The sequence below is a fragment of the Dermochelys coriacea genome, chromosome 5 (genome assembly GCF_009764565.3).
Source record: "Dermochelys coriacea isolate rDerCor1 chromosome 5, rDerCor1.pri.v4, whole genome shotgun sequence".
Taxonomy (NCBI): Eukaryota; Metazoa; Chordata; order Testudines; family Dermochelyidae; genus Dermochelys; species Dermochelys coriacea.
In genome coordinates, this window is record NC_050072.1 from 107698644 (window position 1) to 107719036 (window position 20393).

Here is a 20393-nt window from a genome sequence, read left to right on the forward strand (position 1 = left end):
TATTAATTTCATTGGGTGACTGCTGGTTCATGTGTTATATGAAGAGGAAAACAACCCTTCCTTCTTCACTTTTGCCATACCATTCTTTATTTTACAGATCTCTGTCATATTCCCCTTTTTCTTCTCTTTTCCAAGATGAACAGTCCTATTCTTCTTAATCTCCCCTGATATGGAAGCTATTCCATCTTCCTAATAATTTTTGTCACGCTTCTCTGTACTTTTTCCAATTCTAATTCATCTTTTTTCAGTTGGGGCAACCAGAACTGCATGCAGTAGTCAAGGAGTGGGAATACTATAGCTTGATATAGTGGCATTATGATATTTTCTCTCTTATTAGCTATCCCTTTCCTAATCGTTCCTAAAATGCAGTTAACATTTTTGACTGCCACTGCACACTGAAGAGATATTTTCAGAGAACTATTCATGATGACACCAACATCTATTTCTTGAGTAGTACCATCTAATTTAGATCCCATTATTTTGTATGTATATTTGAGATATTTTCCAATGTGCATTATTTTGCATTTATAAACATATTACATGCATTTTTGTTTTCCTGAGCAGGTAGCTGACCAACTCCTGTCCTTTCCCATATTAATTTCAAATGCTCCTTTGAATTACATACATCATAAGGGGAATTTTATGCAAAAAATAGCTTTTTCCCCAATCTGAGTTTAATTATTAACATGTACCCACTTTATTGAATATTAGATCTCTTACCTTACAAGAGCATGCCCTAACCAATGGGGGCATTCTGGACCAGATCTCTCTCTCCTGTTGAAACTATTCCACTTATATTAACAATTATATTTTCATTAGATCATGGACTTGAATTTGGGCTTTCTCCTCCCAATAATCAATTTTCTCAGGATTGTGCACAAAATTTTCAACAGGTCAATATTATCTTCCCCCATCACCTTTTCCTATACCTCTAAATTTCCTGACTTACCTCTGAGTCAAAAGGTTAATTTTCTTCTGTCATACCCTTAAAATCTCCTTATGTTCAATAATTTCATATTTTCAATAATACTAACCTATAGCAACTAACATTTCTCTACAGATGGTACCCCATCTGTCACACTCAAATTCAATGGGAATCTCATGCTTCCTAAAGAAATCTGTCCACTAAGGCCTACTTGCTCTTCACCACAGGAAGAAATCCAATTTTTATGTCTCAGCTGACTTTACCCCATTCCATCACCAGCTAATCTGAACATTAAAAAACCAAACGCGTCAGTTATGTTCCACTTCCCTTATATACTTTTATCCCAATGGTTTGTGCATTCATCCAGGATGTGGGAGATCCAGATTCAATTCCCCCTTCTGCCAGATGTGTAGAAAAGATTTGAACGCAGCTCTCCCACCTACGGAGAGAGTGTTTAACCACTGAGCCGCGGGGTATTCTGGGGTGACTTTTCTCTCAGTTTCTCCTATTGAAGCTGTTCCACTTTGTATAGAATACCTGAGTAGTCGTTGGGCTGAGAGAGAGAGCAAGTATGAGTATACTTGCAGTACAGACTGGTGATTAGGTCACTCACCTGGGAGGGGAAAGCACTTAGTTCAAGTCCCCACTCCAATGAAAATATAATTATTTATATAAGTGGAATAGCTTCAACGGGAAAGACAGAGATCTGGCCCAGAATACCCCATTGGTTAGGACATGCTCTTCTGAGGTGGGAGATCCAAGTTCAATTTCCTGGTCTCCAGGACAGGGAGGAGAGAGTTAAACCTGCATCTCCCACATTGGGTGAGAGTCCTAAACATTAGGTTCAAGGTGATGGGGGGAACGGGAGACTCACCACAATCTCCTTCTTCAACTGTCTATGAACACTACCATATTTTAAATGATGTACAGGTGGGGGTGTGCATGATACACAAAAAAACTCTGTAAAAACATTAGGGTTTCAAAGTCAAGAACTCAAAGATTAAGAAATGCCATAATTTGCAACCTTAGTTATGGCCCCCTTGTCTTATTAATTATTCTAGTCTTTCATAACATGAACACATCCGCATACTGTTTTTTCCACAGAACCACTGCCTCACTCAGTGCTCAGGATAGAGAGTTAATGAGCAGCTATTCAGTATTTTACATATGTAAACGTCAAATGCTTGAAGTTGATGACAGTTTCCTACTTTACTACACTTCTGCTTTTAAAATGTTAGTTTTGATAAAAGAATTTTAGGAGCCAAAAAATACATCTTTTTCTTTAAAAACAAGTGGTGAGATGCAAAATACTACAAAACTGTTTTGAATTAGTCAGTATTTCGGTTTGTATTTGTACACATTAATATTTTAAATGATGTACAGGTGGGGGTGTGCATGATACACAAAAAAACTCTGTAAAAACATTAGGGTTTCAAAGTCAAGAACTCAAAGATTAAGAAATGCCATAATTTGCAACCTTAGTTATGGCCCCCTTGTCTTATTAATTATTCTAGTCTTTCATTACATGACCACATCCGCATACTGTTTTTTCCACAGAACCACTGCCTCACTCAGTGCTCAGGATAGAGAGTTAATGAGCAGCTATTCAGTATTTTGCTTTTTCCTCATTGTTCAATGTGTGGCCTAGGTCTTATTTACTATACACTATTCAGCACCTGCTCTGTAGACCGAAATATTAATTTCCTCAAAAGCTTTTCTATGGCACTTATCACTACAGTGTCCTCGTGCTTCACAAACATTACTTTCTTGCCAAAACCTCTGTGAGGTGAGGGGGTAAAATTATCCCCATTTTACTGATGGGAGATGAGGCAGACAATGAAATTAATAAGTATCCACTAATTTTGGGTGCCCAATTTGAGACACCTGTGACCTGATTCGTCTGAATACTTCATATTATTTAGAACTTTTTATGTTCAAAGAACAGTTTCTTGACTTCAGTTGCAGCTGTGAGTGCTTAGCACTTCTGTAAACCAAACCCCAGGGTCTTAAGTCATGTACCCAAAAAATTAAGAATAGAACCTGTGACCACCTGTGAAAAGTTGGTTTAAGTGTCTTGCCTAACGTCATATAGGAACTTTGGCACCGGCAGATATAAAATCCATTCTCCTGGACAGAAAAATTGAATGCTAGAAGTGTGACCATCCTTTTGCTTCTTGCAATTCCCTACCTCATACCTTTTAACTTCTGCAACAAATGAGGCACCAGTCCTACAGATAACAGCCTTCTTTATTACACTACCATGATTCATCCCCATAACACAGGAAGTTGCATGATCAGGGTCTAATGTTGATAGGGTTGCCAGGTGTCTGGTTTTCTACCGAACGCCTGGTTGAAAAGGGACCTTGGCAGCTCATTAAAAGTCCGGCTGGCAATGCAGCGCGGGTCCGGGACTAAGGCAGGCTCCCTGCCTACTCTAGCTCTGTGCGGCTCCCGGAAGCGTTCACCAGGTCCCTGCAGCCTCTAGAAGCATAGGTGGCCAGGGAAGCTCTGGGCACTGCCCCCACCCCGAGGGCTGTCTGTGCAGCTCCCATTGGCCAGGAACCAGGACAAATGGGAACTGTGGAGGTGGTGCCTGTGGGCGTGAGGGCAGCATGCAGAGCCTCTATGGCCACCCATGCATCTAGGGTCTGCAGGGACCTGGTGGCCACTTCCTAGGATCAGCATAAGCACCGCCGGGACCCCGCACCCCTAATCCCCTTGCACACCCAAAGCCGCTGCCCCAGCCTGGAGTCCCCTCCTGCACCCAAACTCCCTCCTGGAGCCCACAATCCCCAACAGCCCAACCCTCTGCCTCAGCCCTCTCCTGCACCTCAAACCCATCATCACAAGCGCCACCCCAGAGCCCACATCCCCAACCCCCCATCCCCAGCTCTACCCCACATCCCACACCCCCAGCCAGAGCCCACACTCCCTCCTGCACCCCAACTCTCTGCCCCAGCCTGGTGAAAGTGAATGAGGGTGGGAGAGAGCGAGCGGCGGGGGGTAGGAGTGGTAAAGGGGTATATAAAACACTTTCACCTAGAAAGACTCAAGTGAGTCCACTAGGAGCTTGTAAACATTCGATTCTGAAGCCATCTAGGCCCAGACCTACCAGAGATTCAGGATGAACCACTGGATTAATACTCTGGATATGCTGGTTCAATTGGCAGCTCTGCTACAGTATTCCTTTATGGTACTGAGCAAATGACAATCTATAAAATAAAGATTTGAATACTTCTTTTCTCTTGCCATTGTTTTTTCTTGTCTGTTTAGACTGGGAGTTCTCCGGGGACAGGAACTGGCTCTTACTATGTGCTTGAACAGTGCCGAGCACAATGGAGCCCTTTTCTCTATTGGGACATCCGAGAGCTACTGTAATACAAATAATGAACAAGAATAACCCTACTCTAATTTTGCTCAGATTACCTCTCCAAGGGCTTGTCTACACCATCGAGATTTTAGCCTTGTCGCTAAAAGTCAGCGTGTGTATATGCTCTTTGTCGGTATTTGTCGGCACTTTTGCCAACAAAATACTTCCAGCCCCATGAGCAGTGTTGGCTTTGTCGACAAAGCCGTGTTCACACTATCACTTGCATCCGCAAAATGTTTGTCTTTTATCGGGGGGCTTTTTTAAGTACCCGTGAAAGACAAAAGTTTTGTCAACAACTTCTCAGTGTAGACATATCCCAAGACACATGTAAGCGTTGTAAACATAATTTCAGTGTAAAGGCAGGGTAGGGAAAATTTTCTAAAAATTCTGTCATGCCCTTCATTCCTGCCGTTCTGCTCACTGAAGACCTTTTGTGAAGAAACCTGTAAGACTAGGCACAAGTATACTTAATTCCCGTGTTCTCAATGTGCCTAATTTCTTTATCACAGATTTTATCAGAGGCATCACATTCTGTAGCAATTTTGTCACATAGTCTGCCCAACTTGTTCCCTTGTATGTGTGTTGGGGGAATTCTACAGCATTCCAGTTTAAACGTGGTCATGAAGTACCAATAAAGAGGTGCATCTGGCTGCCTCTAATGCTGGTCTGGAGCAGGTTACAGTATCTGTAACAAACTTAGTACAATGTCCTTCATATTTCATTCTCTGTAGCTCTCTCCATTTTGGATTTAGCTTTGTAGTTCTCTTTAAATTGAATTAAATCACATTTCTTAGGAAGGTTCAAGCTGTTGCCCAGTATGAAATAGGGTAATTTTTTTTCTATTGGGTAAGCATATCTAAATAATTTAGCATTGCTCTTCCTGAAATCTCATGAGGACTAGCTCTCTGAATTACTACATATTTATTCTCTTGAATTAAGTCTCCCTTAGAGGCTGTCTGGAAGGTGTGTTCCAGTGCATCGGTGGTCTCTTGATTAGAGCAGAGAAGTGGGAGGTGTGAGTTCTGGGTTCTGCTTCCAAATCTGCCAATGACTCTGTGTGTGACCTAGAGTACCTTTCAGGGCCTCAGCTGTAACACCGGTATATTATTACTTGCCTACCGCACAGGGCTAATGGGATTAATGTCTATGAAAGCTGAACAACATTCTCTAAAAGTTCAGAGATGCAGCACGATTTTATATTCCATATGTGCAACTCTTGGATGGCAGACACTTTTCCACATATAATCAAAAGCAAGAAAAAATTAAACCAATTAAACCTTTTTGAAAAGTCTTACTCCTCTCTTCCTATAGCTCTCTCCTTTCCAACCTCAGTCAGGTGATACAAAGATTCTTCACTCCCCAGGCATTATTAGGATACCACCTCAGCTTCTCAGACTGTGCAAGGGCTGGCTCAAGTATTATGTTCACGAAATTAAGTACTGTAACCCTAAAGCTTGAGGTTGCCAGTATGCACATAGATTTAAAGATCAGGACAGAATCATATCACTTTAATAGAAACCCAAGGTGACTTTGCAAAGCATGTAATTTAATTATAAACATGTAACCAGAACAGAGAAAACATCCTTTGAAATATGTGATACTCTGTAACACAAGTATGACTCCAATTTCATGGTGCGACTAATTACAGGAAATGACCAACCTCCAGAGTGTAGACCAATATTACATAAAACATACCACTTCCAACTAAAACCTTCATATGTAACAACCAGAATCTCTTTGTGAAAACAGTAACAGTCCTCATCTCTGCAGCTGACCTCATGACATTAGCTTAATAACATACAAAATCTATTAATAATGGTGTTTTAGAATAGGCAGTTAGAAGACTGTTTAAAGAGAAACACTGAATAAAACCTCTTGGTCTTTTGTATAATAGAGAAATGAGGTGTATGAACTCAATACCATAACTAGAAGAAACTTCCCCATTAACATATCAATTGTCAGATGTTGGACTGTGAAGGCCCTCAAGGAAACTTTAAAACACAAGTAGTGTCAAAAACCTCATGGGGACCCATACAATGTAATATGTAGCAAAGTAGGATAGAACTTAAAAAAAATGAACAAGAACACCTCCACCAATCAATCTTACTCTCCATTTAAGTCAAGAACAAACTTCATTAAGTTGCTTTCTTCTCTATGCATCACCAGACAAAAACACCTCAGAGCAGAAAAACACATTTCCCTGCATTCATTTGAAATACTTTAAAGATGACTTGTTTTTTATTTACCATACAGCGTACATAATTATGAGTTAAGGTCAGTTTCCCTTGGCCAGTTACGGAGCAAAAATGTAATACACCACTTCAGCTCTATCATCATGCTTAATAGTCAGGTGAAACAGCACCAAGGTACAGGAAAGCCAGGATTTAAAACAACCAGGGACTGCAGTTCAGCTTCCTCCATTAGACTGATTAACTGCAAGCACTTCTGACAAACAATATTTTCAAAAGCCTCTGAACAGTTAAGGATTAAAACATGCTGAGTTTTGAATATGTTCAGTAGTATCTTCAGTGCTGAGATTCAGTTATACTATTCATGTTTTCTTACTTCACCGATTACTATGGTATCTGAACACCTTCTGACATTTTTCTCTGTTCTTTCATCTAGTTGGAAAGTTTATCCATCAGTACCCTTCAGCTTTTTAACAGATCGTCCAGGAATCCTGTAGCCATTTCATTGAATTGCATTGCCATAAGGATTTAGAGGGAGTATTAACAAAGGGGAGAAACTGCCCACCATTACTTTGGCTAATCTGACTTTTCTCCTTCTATGAACTCCTACTAGCAACTGATTCTCTGGACAATTTGGTGAAATTTACACTTACTGAACATCAGACAAATCAATATTTAAGGTGGGCTGAAAGCAGTACCTAGTATATGGTAATATTTATAATCTGAGAGTCCACTAACTGCTTTAAGAAAATAAAGGAAATGTTTTGGTGTTTTTCCCCATTCTCCCTGCCCCATTTGTGACACTAAGATATAAGCCTAAACTTTTTCATTCCTCTCAAATGAGGTCACCTTTGTGTGGCAATACTTTTATTGTGCTGTTTTCTGTTTAGGAGTATCCCCCATAAATTTCATCCCTTTTCCCACAGTCCTTATTTGGACAATGCTAGGAACATTCGTAACAATATATCCATTTCTGATAAGACTGATTTGTGGAGGTGTCATAAATATAAAGGGAAGAGTAAAAACCAGATGTGGGGACCTGCATGAAAACCTCCTGAGATTACTTTTACCAGCTTAGGTTAAAACTTCCCCAAGGTACAAACTATTTTACCTTTTGCCCTTGAACTTTCGCTGCCACCACCAAACGTCTAACCGGGTTTTTTATTAGGAAAGAGCCGTTTGGAAACATCTTTCCCCCCCAAAATCCTCACCAAAACCTTGCACCCCCCTGCCTGGGGAAGGTTTGGTAAAAAACCTCACCAATTTGCATAGGCGACCACAGACCCAAACCCTTGGATCTTAAGAACAATGAAAAAGCATTCAGTTTCTTAAAAGAATTTTAATAGAAAAAAAGTAAAAAGAATCCCCTCTGTAAAATCAGTATGGTAAATACCTTACAGGGTAATTAGATTCAAAACATAGAAAATCCCTCTAGGCAAAACCTTAAGCTACAAAAAGACACAAAAACAGGAATATCCTTTCCATTCAGCACAGCTTATTTTCTCAGCCATTTAAAGAAATCATAATCTAACGCATATCTAGCTAGATTACTTACTAAGTTCTAAGACTCCATTCCTGTTCTGTCCCCGGCAAAAGCATCACCCAGACAGACACAGACCCTTTGTTTCTCCCCCCTCCTGCTTTGAAAGTATCTTGTCTCCTCATTGGTCATTGTGATCAGGAGCCAGCGAGATTATCCTAGCTTCTTAACCCTTTACAGGTGAAAGGGTTTTTCCTCTGGCCAGGAGGGATTTTAAAGGTGTTTACCCTTCCCTTTATATTTATGACAGGAGGCCTCATATTGGATATCATTGGAGGCCTCAGTTATCTCAGTGTATCCTTCCCGCACTAATGCCCTCATTATCTCCTTCTCTGAAAAACATATTTAGAAAGCAGCAGGTGCCACTGCTCCATATTAATTTTGAGACTGTCTCACACTGGGGAGGATTATGATCAAAGCAAATCCCTCTGTAGATTCCAAATTTTGCAAATTCCAGAAGTTAGCTCTGTATTCGGTTGATAACAATGTTTCTTAGTATTTTGGTGATATCACTTCAAAATGGTAGAGTTGTTTCATTTCCCCCCAATTTTTTAGCAAGGTGTGGACTTCCATCAATGATAAAAAATTCCTTTTGAATCCCTTTCCAAGGAAGTCAAAGGATTTTTAAATTAGGCTGAAATTAATCACCAAAATAATTTGTGTGTCCATTGACGTCTGATTCAAAAACCAATCGGAGAACACTTCAGTCTCTCTGGTCACTTGATTACAGACCTAAAAGTGGCAATTCTTCAATCAAAAAAACTTCAAAACCAGACTCCAATGAGAGACTGCTGAATTGGAATTAATTTGCAAACTGGACACCATTAAATTAGGCTTGGAATAAAGACTGGGAGTGGATGTGTCATTACACAAAGTAAAACTATTTCCCCATGTTTATTCCCCCCCCCCCGACTCTTCCTCACACGTTCTTGTCAACTGCTGGAAATGGCCCACCTTGATTATCAGTAAAAAAGGTCCCCCCCCCCTCCTGTTGGTAATAGCTCGCTTTACCTGATCACTCTTGTTACAGTGTGTATGGTAACACCCATTGTTTCATGTTCTCTGTGTATATAAAATCTCCCCACTGTATTTTCCACTGCATGTATCCAATGAAGTGAGCTGTAGCTCACAAAAGCTTATGCTCAAAAAAATTTGTTAGTCTCTAAGGTGCCACAAGTACTCCTTTTCTTTAACACAGCTGCTACTCTGAAACGTATCCATAAATGTTTATGTTTAAATGTTTTCATACTTTATTTTTTTAAATAATTGGGCACCATCTTAACTGAGTACTTATATTTACCTATCAGAAGGCAGTGTCACAAATTTTCTGAGAAGAGATTTATACAATGGTGCAAGTACACTTTGTTTCAAAGATAGCTTTATGCAGTTTAAAACAGAACCTCTGAATTACCAGCACAGATAAAGGTATTTTCCACCACTGCATTATGAACTGAATTTTTAATTCTGTTTTATTGTTAGAAATCAGCAAACTTTGTAAATTAAGTCTTAAACAAACCTCCAAATTTGTAATTTTGCCTACCTGGAGTTGAGGCTGATCAATTCTTCCAATGCTGGCACCAACATTCTGTCAGTCAAACACTTAACTTGATTACCAAGGGCCAGGATAGCAGTTTCCTTTTATTCCACCTGGCAAAAAATATTGTGTCAGTCACTTTTTTCATGGTCTTCCAAGCATAAGACAATTTATTATGTTATCTTAGGGAGACTAGTCACACTATTTTTACGTATAACCAAGAGCGTATTAATATTATTGTATGGGAAGTGAAGTCCAAATTCAAAGAGGTGTGGGACACGTGCAACTTCTATTTATTTGAAATTTAATTTCACCAGGCTTTAATGAAGCCATTTGCTCTCAAAACCCTTTTTCCCCTTCCTCATTTCAGGCTTCAATGGGAATTGCAGGTATTCAGCGTTTCCAGAAATAACCATAAGTGAGGATAAAATTAGTTCAGTAGGCCTGCATCTTATAACATGAATCAGCATCTGGAATTCCCCAAACACAGAGATAGCAGCACAAGTGATTTCAACTTAATTGCGGCACCAAAGTATGTGCTGGCAGATAGGTCCAAGGCTGAGGAATAGACATGTGATGTGCTCTTTTACTGCTCCTGGTTTAGAGCCCAAAACAAGCTCTTTGGCTCCCAAGCCCACAGTGTTCCACACTCTTCCTGGATGGCAGAGATGATCAGACTTAATTAAGCTTCTCCATTCTCTCAGAACCCCATTTCTCTCCTTTGAGTCTTGGGTGTTCTGTCTCATTCACTCCCTCCTTCTCTTTGCGGTGTTCTCTCTTTACTTCCTCTCCCCTCTCCTTATCTCTCCGAGAGTTCATTCCCTCTCTCTCTCCTCCACACTTCATTTACTTTTCCTCCCACCATAAGCAGAGCCACAAAGATTCTCACCATCTGCCTGGTACTGAGCCCAGTGATTTGTTTTTCCTCTTTCTGACAGGGATGCTGTTGGCCCAAAGATACTTATGCCTGTACTTCACTCTTGTCAGCAGGGAGCAGAAGGAAACATCACTTCTGCTCCCATGTGAGAGAGCTAATAAGCACAAAGCTTTAGGATCTCTTCTACTTGTGTTGGCTGCTGCAGGACAACAGCAACTCTATTGCTTCAGTCTCTTGACTTGTACCCTGAGATGTTCCTGCCATGTGGGCTAAACCCCATTTTTATTTTCTCAGAAAAAAGGGCCATACAGTTGGGAGTACAAGTTGTGTTATAAAAAGCTTAAGATTCAGCAAGAAAATTAATATGTGCACACATTCTGCAGAATGTTGTGTGGTTCCATACTCCCAGATTCACATGGACACGGAGAGAGAGAGAAAGAGAGACAGAGACAGACAAGAACCAGACACAAAGAAATGGACAGAGAATACAGCTATGTTAGACTTCAGTAGTATCTATAGTGTGGCTAATTTTAAATTATTTCTTGTCAGATAAATAATCTTAAATCCTGCCTTAGTCATCACTGAAATAATGCAACACTGATCATTCTCTTCTAATGAATGTTAACATGGCTTTCATCGGATTATGAAGATGCACAAGTAGGTTCTAGTAATAAGAATGTTCAGACTGAGAAGGGCATCATAACAGTTTTTAAGTACGTACAATGTTGTTATAAGGAACAGGTAGAAAAATTGTTCTCCTTAACCTCCGAGGATAGGACAAGAAACAATGAGCTAAAATTGAAGCAAGGGTCGTTAAGGTTGTTCATTAGGAAAAACTTCCTGTCAGGGTGGTTAAGCACTGAAATAAATTGCCTACGGAGGTTGTGGAATCTCCATCATTGGAGATTTTTAGAAGTAGGGTTAGACAAACACCTGTCATAGATTGTCTAGAAAATGTTTCTCATCCAGTCCCCTGCCAGGAGTGCAGGGGACTGAACTAGAAGATCTACTGAGGTCCCTTCCAGTCTTACGATTCTATAATTCAGGAGAAAAAAAAGATTTTTGATAATAATAGGCCAGATCTTTGGCTGCTATAAATTGGCATAGCAAGAATGACTTCAATATTATTAATTATTTGCATTCTCCAAAGTGCCTGGGAGCCTCAGTCACAGCCTAGGACCTCATTGCACAAACATGGAACAAAAAGCAATCTAAGTAGAACTATGCTGATTTACATGAGCTGAGAAATTGATCCTCTATTATTTAAGTTTACAGTGTTCTTATAAAGAAAAGGAGTACTTGTGGCACTTTAGAGACTAACAAATTTATTAGAGCATAAGCTTTCATGAGCTACAGCTCACTTCATCGGATGCATTTGCTGTAGCTCACGAAAGCTTATGCTCTAATAAATTTGTTAGTCTCTAAGGTGCCACAAGTACTCCTTTTCTTTTTGCGAATACAGACTAACACGGCTGCTACTCTGAAAAGTGTTCTTATAATACAACTGAAATCCTCTTCACATGGTCCTTCATGCCAAGTACTTGGGGAATGACCCTGTATTAGACTGTCTATCTAACATGTGTAACGATATTTGAGTGTCTCTAAGATCATCACCAAACAGCCAAAAATGTTCTTTTCTAACTTGCACACCAGCAATTCCAACTTTTAGACATGGTCTATACTACACATTTTATCCATGTTTGCATCCTGTTAATAATATAGTTGGCTCTAAATACACCCCATGATTAATACCCAGTTAATAACTCAGGGGAACTTAATAACCCTGTGAACATACACCCTATCTTCAGGGACTTTCCTTATTGTGATGCTATTTGGCTGCTCTTTTTCTCGTACCCTAGAACTTTAGATCGTGGTGTTTTTCTTTATACTTTTTTAAAACCTTGTTTCCTACATTTAGCTGAAAATGAAGTATCACATCACTTATCTTTGATGCTTTGCTTATAGTCAGTAAAAATATAAGAATGTACTATTAAACCTCTGTAATCCTTAAGCATTTTTTCTAGTTTAGGCTTTTGAAGTTCTGTACTAATAATGTCATAAACCACTATATTTACAAGGGCAATAAAGGCTTTAAAATACAATTTACATGTGTGTCAAACTTTCAGCACCATATTCTAGTTTCTAAATGTAAAGATGGGTACTGATTTTTTAAAATTGATAAATATATAAAAGAAATTAGGGAACTTCATAGACAAATTTTATTTATCAGAATCTCTAAATATATAAAATTAACTCTTGAATTTTCTTGTTGTATATTGTCTGCATAAGGTATATACATTACAAAACAAGTTAATCTGTAACAGGCTACTACCTATTTCTATTAGCTATCACCATTCTCTTCTGCAAATTTATATTTCTCAGCAGAAAGTCTTGGACCATACTCCCCTACGCCTCTATTAGTATTTATGGGGGGAATAATGTCTCCTGAGACTAATGGGGATTGTCCTCTCCTGCACTACATCTTCAGGAATATGGGGGCCCTGACCCTATGGAACGTTTCGCTTTGGCTTCTGAGGGTTTTGGATAAGATTTCATATGTCCATCCTACTCTGGAGGAACAGGGCTGTCCTCCTACAGGCCGCAGGAGGGGACTGGGTAAAAGAAGGAGCCTGTGGCTGGGGTGACTAAGAGGAGAGAAACCCCAGAGAAAAACAGCCACGCTATTGTAGGCTTTAAGAAGTTATAAAGTAATGCTTTATATGTTTAATACAGTAAAATATTGGTATAAAGCATTTCATTGACAGGGAATGCAAGGGAACCACCAGAGGACAATACATTTATTAGATATGTTTCTTATGAGACTTATTTTCTTATTTTAAATTTAATGTTTTTTTTAAAGCCTAACTGCTGGGAATTACATTATATACTGTCCCCTGTTTAATAATAAAGATTGGTAGCAGGTTTAAGAATATGTTTCCTATGGGCCCCTTTATCTTTTGTTTCTCCAGTAAAACTTATCAAATCAGTGTCTACATAGTCTCCTAAGAAGGAAAACTGAATCAGTGAAAATAGAGCACACAGGAGCTTATAAAAATGCTCTGGGTACCTTTCCCGAAGACCTGAAGAAAAGTGCTGTGTAAGCTCAGAAACTTGTCTCTCTCCCCAGGAGAAATTGGTTCAATAATATATGTTATCTTACCCCCTTTGTCTTAAAAATGCTCTGCTGGACTTTGCTTTCTTCAAGGTATTATCTATTGAAACCTGAATTCAGAAAATGTAGTAAATTAATTCTCAGTTACACATTTATCTTTGAATGTCCAGCCAATATTTGGTTTAGTAAGTTATTATTATTCCAGGGGGAACTCAAAAGAAATACAAGATGTGTTTTATAATTCTATAGCTGTTTATGTTTGTTTTCTGTCCCTCCTCCCATCCCCCTATGATTTCAGGTCTGATTCAATGCCCGCTGAAAACAATGGAAAGACTCCCTTTGAACTTTAGTGAACTTCAGCACTTAAAAAATATGTAAATGAGAAGCCTTTTGGATATTCAAATAGACAGCCTAGTTTCACACTGTTTCTTTTGCTTACAAAAAAATCATACCTTGCGGAACTGCTGTTTATCAAGAAAATAATGACATGGGCCCCAATCCTGCAATGAGCTCTATGTGGTCCAGCGGTCCATCCACATGGAGTTCATTATAGAATTGGAACCTTGCTCTCTTAGCCTAATGATGTTTAATTGTCACAAAGGCAGAATTGTAACATTTTTTTATGAGTCTGTTTTCTGGTCTGTCCACTGATTCATTCATTGACTGAACTTCCTAACCTCTGAAAATATGGAAAACTATTCATAAGTAGTCAATAGGAAGACTAGATGAAACCATACAGAATATTTTGGAAGTTTGTTCAGAATAAATACTTCATCTACCACTTCCAGAAAAAAAACAAACAAAAAAAGGCCACGAATCAAAAGCCAGCCCTTTCTTGGAGCCCCATGTTTGAAAGAATAATCCTATACTCGTGTAAATTGCATATTGGGCCCATAGTTATCCCTAAAATAAATTATCCCAATTTTAAACATGGAAACATGTACATGTTAATGCATACAGCAGGAAAATCACTGAAGAGTTTGGGAACTGCTCAGACAGCTACTACAATAAAATATAATTTTACTTCATCTTGGAGTAGCAATAATCTTTTTATTACATAACAATGAGGAAATTACTCATAATTGCTTATGAGGATAAGAAATAAAAAAGCAAATCCAAAAAGTCTCTTAACAATCTTAGCCTGCAGTCCCAGGGCCAACTCCATAGTTTGTAAGCAATGAAGCCTATCAAGGATATAGTAGGTGATACAGCCAAGGATGCACTAAATCCTTTGAAACAGAACAGGAAAAAGGAACAAAATTATAGCAGCATGTATAGTTTCCACACAATGCCAAGCATATGTTTAATTAACATTTTGTGTAATATTGGTAGATTTCAAAAAATCTAATCGTTTCTAGTCATTATACATAAACCAAATGTGTGTTCATGAGGTAATGGGGGTGTAGTTGCAAGGATCGATTTAATTTACTTTTACTATGACTTTATGTTATGGAATCTTGAGATACAAAATGTGAGGCGGTATCTTGGGAATTATCTTGTATCTCTGATGCATGTGAATCATGTATAGAAAACCACTAGAAGTGTGCTGTGTAGACCCCATGCAGGTAGATAAGGGATTAATACAAGAACAAGGATTTACAGGACATAGACCAACTAGATCTGGTTACAGATACTGCTACTTAAAGGTATGAGCTTTCAAAGTGCAAAGGAAAATAAGGACTTAGTATTTTGAAAGCCAACTGAGCCTGTTAGTGACTGCAGGGAAAATCCCTACCCATTCTCCAGGGTCAGCTTTTTAGTTGCAGCAGGCTAGTGCGCTCATGGAGCATGGCTGGGAAGTTTTCACTGGGACTAGCTGGAGCAAGCCACTCTCTTCTCCTATTGCATACAGCTATATTAATTCCAAGTAATTCCTTTTTACTTTGGTCTTTTGAAACTTATGGGGCCTGGTAGGAACCTCCTGAGAAAGGGGAAATAAATCTACCATGTGAATCACAACACAAGACTCTGTGCTTTTTTAAAGGCACTGGGACTGGGACCAACCGCCATTCTTACAGTCAATCTTTTCACTCTGACAATGAGACAAGCATGTTCTTTGGGGCTAAAAAAAAGTATAAAATGTATAAAATCCCCTAAATGCATAAGCAGATGGTCCTTTCTGAAACCTTAGCTAACTCCTATAAATCTTCTGAGACACCCCAGGCCTCCCTGAGAGACACAATAAGCTTTAAAGAAGCACTGCCCCCAACTGATGCTGTTGTGGTGCATGTTCATTTAACCCCTTCAGCTGAAGAATGTTGTGGGGTGGAGCCTTTTGTGTATTCATATCACAGCCTGTCCTCTAAGAGAAATGGCACAGCATACAAATATGCTTGTACCCAGGCAAAATGTTTGAACTATACCGTATACAATCCTATTTATGCAGGTTTCTAAGGTGTATACACTCACCTTCTTTTTACAGTCTCTCTCTGCTATAAGGTCTCTGCCCTTTTACTTTGCTTTGGTTTCAAAAACATCTACAAGCAACTCAAGGTTGACATATATAGGACCCTGTGCCATGCAACTGTAGAAGTTTAATGGAAATCTGACTGCCTGTCATGGAGTCCCATCCTTTAACTGAACTCAATACTCACCACAGAATTTTTCATTAGTGAGCTGGTAAAAATTTTCTGAAATGCAGTTTTATGAGAACTAATACAATTTTCCACGTCTTTTTTTAAAAACCAGCTTTATTCACTAGTGTACAGAGAAGTGGGTTTCTCTAAGACAATAATGTCTGATAATCTCCCAAGACATAGTAGGTGAAGGAGTCAGAAAACAATACTATTAATCACAATAATGATTACCGAAGCAAATCTATCTGTATATTGTGTGCGTGCATGCTCATATATACATTTTGGGTGCCCAAATTAAGACACTTCAAAGGGCTTGAATTTCAATTTGCAGATGCTACCCATTTTCTGAACATCAGGTCTCCTTAAGATGTCACTCTTTAAAACCTTAGTCATATACAGAGATACTGATAATACATCTTATTTTCATAAGATAGTACAACTGAGTTACACAAATAACTAGTGAAAACTATTGACCAAAGGTCTGATTCAGTATCCATTGATTTCTCTATATTGATAGCAATGGCCTATGTGTTCGACAATGCTCATTGTATTGCTCATATCTTTATTTCCTTACCTAGGTTCTGACTCTGTCCTTACTCAGACACAACCGTCTGTGAAGTTGCCTGTCTTGTAAACAAAAAATTAGATGCTTAATTTTATAAAGTTTATCTGATAAAGAAATCACAAATGGGAAAGTGTTGGCCAGACACTAGCTGCAAAGCAAACACATTTTTTGGCTATGTGGCTGGTCAGACACCATAGACAGAGAAAAAATGAAATGCATTGAAACATTTTTGCTGACAAAGTCTAGCCTGCCTAGATGAATGAAGTTGAAGTAATAGTTAAGAGTATACTGGAAATTGTATTCTTGCCCCTAGATTATTTATATGACATGCCAGCATTTTGAAAAGTTTTCAAATTCAATTCTGAAAGCACAAGTAAAATAATAAGGTTTAGAAATCTCTTTTCCAGCTAATTCTGCTTTTATTTCAATTGTACAACCCTGAAGGTACATAGTGTGTGTGTGGGGGGGGGGTCTTACAATAGCTTGATAATAGGGAAAAGAAGGCAATTGTATGCTAACTGTGATTCATGATGAAAAAATGAGCAAATCCTTTATTTGTTGAGTACACAGTGGTTTGAGACTAAGACCCTAAGGTATATTTGATTCTTTAGTTTTATGTACTGAAGCACATTTGAACTGTACTTAACAGGCAGAATTGCATTTAAATTGCTTTAGGAAAAAATCAGTTTTGATCTCTTTATTACTTGTAATTTAATTTGTTCAGAAGTGAAACATTTTAAGAGCATAATGTTCAACACAGAAGGCTGGGTTTTGTATTGTATAAGACGCATGATTTATACATTGTGCTTAAGCTTGGAGGCAAGTGTACATTCTAAGATTTGATTTACTGTAACACAGTGTAGGCTCCTTTTTTGAAAATCTGAGGGTAGTCATAACACTCTACTTATTATTTGTTTTGTGATTACGTAAACAGAAAGGATCTGCAATATACAGGCACTGCCTATGACTATTTGTGACATTCTGACTTGCACATTTTGGACTTTATCCTGATGTTCTGTACTTTGGGGGAAAGTAAATGGATACTTGTATTATAAGGTTATATATCTGCTACATGGATCATAGGAAATTACCTTGCTATAGTCTTATAGCCCTCCTTGAATTTGCTTCAAATTTCTATTAATATACTGTGAAGAAGTTGAACAAGGAAAAATGTCGTCTGTTTTGAATAGTTTCTATTGCAGCCTCTTAATTTGTTAGCAGAGTTGTGTACATTTTTTGCTGCTGGTACAAATGCGGAGCTAAAGGAAACTCCAAAGTCAAGCATACAGTGAGTGAGAGAGATAAAGCAGTCATGCAAGTTATAACTGGATCATCTACAGAACAGTCCTGAAGTCTTATGTTTGATACAAAAACAAGTGAATTTAAATGCACATACAACTAGTATAGTTAAACATGAATAAGTGCATGCAAACCTGTGAAGTCCCCAAACAAAATGTTTTTTTAACCAAATATCTGGTTGCAGGCTAGATACTTTTCTGGAGTAGCTTTCTCCTGCATGCCATCTTTGTCCCTTATACCAAGGAAATAAGAGAGCACTGTAGTTAAAGTCCTCAGATACCTCTTCTTTCTTAGGTCACATATGACCGTGACAATATATGCCCTTCACTCTTCTACATATTCTGAGAGAAGAGTGCAGACTCCTAGGCCACAAATCCCTAGTAGAAGGAAGGAGTTTGCCATTCCCCTCGTGTGTTATTTTTTCAAAAGTAATAGCTGGACTCTCTCTATTCCATTAAATGTTTAACTACTGCCTGCTCTCTGGCTTCTTGGTCAAACCAATAAAACTTCTTGACTGCTTCTGATGTGTACCCTGAGCAGAGATCCCTATGCAGTAGACCCAGACTCAAAAGTTAAATGGGAGTTCATAGAGAAAGGCAGTGGCTAGCAGAAGACATACTACACGGCATCATTAAAATCTCAACCTTTGCCACTCAGCAATGATGGAGGTACTGTGTAATTTTCTATTCTAATTATAGGAAGATCCCCTTCATGATATGCAGGTACCTAGGTAGTGAATGGTGAGTTTTATGCTACCTACTAGTACTAGATCTATGCATAATAGGGATATTAAACTTTAAAAAGGAATGTAACTAATGGTGCAGAAGATTGACAAATACTATTGCCTGATGGCAGATAAAAGTAGAGAATTCAAGGGTGATCCCCTGTGTACACTGACTCTCTTGATTATATATATAAAGACATATGTAAAAAGGGATCAATTTATGGAGCATGGAGGAAACTGAGAGAAGAGCAATAAAAGCAAGCAGGAGGTTGGGGAGGACTGAAGAGAGTGATAGCTAAATGTGTGAAGCAATGCCTGAGCAGAGAGGCACAGTAAAAATTGACAGGTATTTTCTAGGGTGTTAACAATGGAGAGGAATTTTTTATAGCAGTGCACAGAAGCATTATCAGGCACAGCAGGATGAAATCAAGAAATGCAATGAAGGATGAATATTAAGAATAATATCCATTCAGTGACACTTTTTAGGTTAACAAATTTATTTGAGAATAATTTTTCATGAGCTACAGCTCACTTCATCGGATGCAACCATGTTATGCTTATGCTCAAATAAATTTGTTAGTCTCTAAGGTGCCACAAGTACTCCTTTTCATTTTGTGGATACAGACTAACATGGCTGCTACTCTGAAACCTGTCACTTTTTAGGTTGTGGAACAGTCTGCTAGGGAAAGTGGTAGAAACCCTACCACCAGGGACTGTTAACACCAGTTTTGTAAACACATTAAGAAAGGGTAGCTTAGGGAACAATCCTACATTTCCAGGAAGATGACCTAGATGGTCTAATTTTTTTTGACTTTACCTTCTATGATTTGTATGTAGCCAAAAGATTACAGCAGCTGAGAGTAATATGGACTCTATTGTATGACTACATTGATACTGTTTAAACATCACACATTCATTTTCAGAGTTGCTAAATTAATATCACACACTTTGAAGCCTCAGAATATCTATACTGAACTGGATTCGCATAAGACAAAGGTTGTCAGAATATCAGCTACTCTTTTTAAAACGTTTTCAAATTGGGATAATGCAAAACAAGAGAAAAGACAGAGAAACTGAGGTAGCAACTATCTAGTAATCCACAGTACACTAATTACCTGAAAAAGTAAGAACCACCTGTTGGCTCTGGATATTTATCTAATATATTAACTCTTTTATTATCTTCATAACAGGTTCTGTCCATGCAACGTAAATGGTTTCAGTGACCATACATTGGCTCATTTCCAGCTGAAGACATAATGAGGCATCTGAAAACAGTCCATTACACCCAGTATATTAGCGATACCATCATGATAAATATAATATTTTAATTTTGAATAGAAGGTGTCAAGGTTCTTTCCCCACTCTGAACTCTAGGATACAGAAGTGGAGACCTGCATGAAAAACCCCCTAAGCTTATTTTTACCAGCTTAGGTTAAAACTTCCCCAAGGTACAAACTATTTTACCTTTTGTCCCTGGACTTTATTGCTGCCACCACCAAGCATCTAACAAATATAACAGGGAAAGAGCCCACTTGGAAACGTCTGTTCCCCGAAAATCCCCCCAAGCCCTACATCCCCTTTCCTGGGGAAGGCTTGATAAAAATCCTTACCTATTTGCATAGGATCCAAACCCTTGGATCTTAAGAACAATGAAAAAAACAATTAGGTTCTTAAAAGAAGAA

At 38.6% G+C, this 20393-nt stretch overlaps 1 protein-coding gene across 48 annotated transcripts in view; it reads right to left on the minus strand.

The window, feature by feature from the left end:
* PTPRD (protein tyrosine phosphatase receptor type D) overlaps window positions 1–20393 on the minus strand; it is a 1712576-nt gene that overhangs the window by 1264844 nt on the left and 427339 nt on the right. For all 48 annotated transcript variants that reach the window (XM_043515489.1, XM_043515496.1, XM_043515490.1 and 45 more), the window contains one exon: window positions 9565–9671. The gene's annotated coding sequence lies outside the window, so the exon portion shown is untranslated. The remainder of the gene's footprint in view (window positions 1–9564; window positions 9672–20393) is intronic.